Raw genomic sequence first — 4,272 nt, 5'->3', positions numbered from 1 at the left:
AGTTAAAAGATTATTCTCCAGCAGGAGATCAAAAACCGGAAGCATTTTATCAGCTGTACCTCCTCTCTACTTACCTCTTAAAGCTTTTTCGCCTGCTGATTCCCTCTCCTGTCCCCCCATTACAGATCCTTCTCTCTCTTTCCTGGTGCTAAAGGGACCTGCTTCTCCCAACAAACCAGCAGCGCCTGACACCTCCCCTCCTGCCCTGGGCTACCAAACCTGGCTGGACCCAGCCTGCTCAGCCCACAACTACATGAAGCTCTTCCATGTAACCATCACTCCTTTGTTTATGGATGAAGTTCCCACATTTTTCCAGTGGCTACGCAAAAGAGCAGGTACCCTGCTGGAATAAACCTGGAATAAACTCAGTGGCTCCAGTGACAGGTATCAATTCACAACCATATCCCTTTGCTGATCCACTGAGATCTAAATGTTATTTCTTCATCTAAAAATCTCATTTCTAAATCTTATTTCTTCATCATAAAGGTCATATGGATAAGGACAGGTCACCAGTGACCAGCCTAGTGCACACATCCTTACCGCAGAGGCAGCCTGAAGAAATCTGTGCAATTGAGTTGATCAAAGCTGGTTTAGACAAAGAAAACCGTGGAGATGTAGCTTACATTGATCGAAGTGAAGTCATGATGTGCCAAAGGGGAATAAAGATGCCCTTCACACAGTTTGGCTGCTTTAATGATTTCAATATTAACAGCGCTCTTTCCCAGAAAAAGGCAATTTTCTACCTTCATTTTTTTGGACCTTGTGATTATTACGAGTGCCAAAAACTGTTTAATGCTTATAAAAGCATACCTTAGAAATATATTCCTCTGCTAGCCTTCATATGAAGAGGCTTTGGTTATTTTTATCTGTTTGTGCACTGATACACACTTTTAATTCAAAATCTTGGTCCTGCCTGCATTGTAATCTGGCTGTCCTTCCAGTTCATCAGATTTCACTTTCATAGTACTTCTGAAATCAGCCTCCCTGGAAAACTGGGTGGGTTTGCCCTGCTTCCTCCCTAACCTGTCGGTCAGAATTCTTCTCTGTTAATCCCATACTATCATAGTAATTGAAAACACGGACACTGTAGGTAACATTAGATACCTTGGTAAGACAAAGCATATCTCTCTTCACAGTAGCTTTAGGGAGCCAGAAAAGAAGCTGTGTGTTTTCTAAATTGCAATTTAGAGGTTTTATAATAAGATGTGCACTTTGTTTTGCAGAGATTTTCTGTATTTCAGGCTGTTCCCTGAAGAGGAGTGAGACTGCTTGTGCCAGGGCATTTCCACTGCTGGTGCCCGCCCGCACGTGGGGCAGGACAGGGCATGGCGGGGGGGGGGGGGAGGTTTGTAGGGGTAAATCTGTAAATGTGGATTTAGGCTCATAAAATCAGGTACCGAGACCTTAAAAGATCTTGGGCTGACTCAATTCTAAAGCTTTGGCTTTAGAGTCTAATTTAAAACAATATTCATATGTCATAGTACTATTTTTTTTACTGGAATTGTACAGATTTATGTTTGAAGGAAGTTTCTGGAGCAGAAAGTCAAACTGCAGACATAAAGTGCACTTTCTCCCAGATTTGTAAGGATTTTCATGTAAATTTGTGCTCTGTAGGGCACGTTCATTTGAAATCCAGAGATCATGAATAGAGATGAACAGTACCACGTTAAGGACAAAATTATTAAATGATAAATCCTCCAATATATATAAAATAGCAAAGCACTTTCATTCAGGATCAGTCTCTGTTCCCAGAGGGAAGCCTGTGTGGTGATGGAGCAAAGGACAAGCTCTGTACCAAGGACTGTATTGCACAGGGACATCCCCACTGCAATGTGGTGCAATGTGTCACCGTCCCATCAGAGAAGGGCTGCTCCCACAAGATGTGGCATGGGAGGATCAAGGGCTCTGAAAGCTCACAGAGCTGGTCACTGATTCTCCTGGGAGTGTTCCAGCCTCTGCAGGGTCCCCATCTGGCCCTGCATTCCCACTGTGGGGGTACACACTGCCCTGGGTGCACACGGTGCTGGGACATGCAGGCATGGGGAATTTCCACCTCTTCCCTTCTGAACACCCCTCTGATTTAGTGTCTCTCCCTTCTGGAGCCACCTTGAGTCATTTAGACATTGTTCCTCTCCTGTTAGGCTTTGCGCAAGCAACACAAGGAACCTGGTGTCTGCAAATCCACTTTGTACTTCCCCATGATTTCCCGCACCCCAGTGTGATCCTGCAGCTGCCCCTTTTCCCCAAACTCCCGATCTTTGCACAACTATCTCCATTGTGTACAGAAAAAACAACGGGAATGAAAAAGCCCCACACTCCTGAGACGGTGCAGACATAAAATCCACTGTGCATGGACTGTCAGGCACAGAGATATTTTTTTTCTGTCTAAAAGGACAGTACATAGACTTTTATCTTGCCTGTGCAACTGAGAGGCACTGAGGGGAGACAGCTGCCTGTTTCCAGGTCTGAGGCAGTGAGGAGTGAGGCCACAGTGCTACCCTGAGTGCTCTTTGGAGAGAAAAGCCCTCGTGGAGCTGTAGGGGGACACAGGATGAGGATGCACCTCTGCGAAGTGAGATGATTTAAGCAGTTACAGCCATGATGTTCATGCAGCCCCTGTGCAGCAACCTGCTGTACCAGTTTCATACAGACACTTTGTGTTGTCACCAATTAGCTCATTAACAAAAGTGCCGATTAGGAAGATGATGAACATGATCTACTCAAGCTCGCTATTCAAGATGTTAAAATATTCTCCTGAGCAGCACATACAGGTTTTTTCTTTCACTTTTTTTTCCTTTTCTTTTTTTTTCCTCCCAAATACAGAAAGATTGGTTTGTTCACAGGCTGGGTTTGGTATTCACAGAACACAGAATACACACCTGGAAACGCTTAATCTGCCTTGTCCCACAGCTCATATGTTAACTCTGTCACTTTGCTTAGCAGCAAGGAGCAAAGGACTGACCCCATAGTGTGGTATTTGGGCAGAATTGTATTCCCTTGCTTTTCCTGATCCCAGCATCTTATATAAATTAATGGGTGGAATACAAAGCTGAAATGAAAGCAGAGGGAAAACACTCAAAGCAACACTGAAGTCACTGTGGGCACTAAATAACAGATCCGGCACTCAGCTCACAGCTGATGTATTCTGTCATGTCAAAGGCAGCACATCCCTCCAGTATCTTCCCTTTACTGGCACCATTCCCCTAATTCTGCATTTAGGATATGATAATCACTAACTCAAGGGTACTGCTGGAGCCAGAGGTGCTAACCTTATCTCTAAAAAGCAAGCCCCTTGCGCCGAATAGGGAAGAAGGCTTTATTCCAAGTTGTAATGTCAACTTTTCTTTACTGCAGTCTGGCATCGCTCACACAGACAAGCTGGAGATACAGCAACAAAGCCAAGCAGAGAAAACGGGATTCCCAGCAGGATTCACAGAGCAGGTTAAACTTTAAAAGGCACATTTGTACCTGCAGGACAATCTTAAGAAGTACCCAGGAACCCTGCACTTCCCACAAGCAGAGTAATTGCTTTCTGGGGCTATTTTAAACTAAGAACATTGTCCTTTCTTGCAGTCTCCTGCACTGGAGTGGTTGTCTTTTTCTTCCCCCTTTCTAAAATTAACAGTGAAAAATCTCTTCTAACTCTTCAGTGTTGTAATGCTGCAAAGGCCTCCACCGTCACTCTTAGCTAGTAGTATCAGAAAGATTGTATTTTATTTATTATTATTAATATTCTTTTTCAAGTCCACCTAGAAAACGACAAAGACTTGGATTCTAAACCCTGGACTTCACCATCCACCACCCTGGATGGACATGCTGAGAGTAGACAGTGCCTTGGGCTAACCTGCCTGTTCACATCCCAGCACCAGCGCACAGAGGTGTCTGTCTGAAAGCCGCTCATCACTGCTGGCGATGTTACAAGAGTTGGTTACACCCCAGAGTGCTGAGGCTGAAGAGCTGAATCCCTTCCAAGCCCTGTTTATGTCTCTGCCAGTTCTTGCTCCCATGCACACAGCCCTTCAATATGCCAAACCACCAAGGAGAAGGTGGCATGGGGGGGACACCCCTGCCGAGCATGAGCCACACGTGCCAGGAAGGATCAGATCTCAACACCTGGAATAATCCTGCATTATTTCTTACTGGAGACACACAATGACCTGAATTCAATCCACAAACCATTAAAATGCTCGGTTTCTCACGCAGAAAAGATCTGGGGCTTTGTAGTTGATCCACAAATAATCTCATTCATAAACAGGTTAATGTAGTCTAGTT

The sequence above is a fragment of the Chiroxiphia lanceolata genome, chromosome 7, assembly GCF_009829145.1.
Source record: "Chiroxiphia lanceolata isolate bChiLan1 chromosome 7, bChiLan1.pri, whole genome shotgun sequence".
NCBI lineage: Eukaryota > Metazoa > Chordata > Aves > Passeriformes > Pipridae > Chiroxiphia > Chiroxiphia lanceolata.
Note: the sequence above shows the minus strand (reverse complement) of the source record.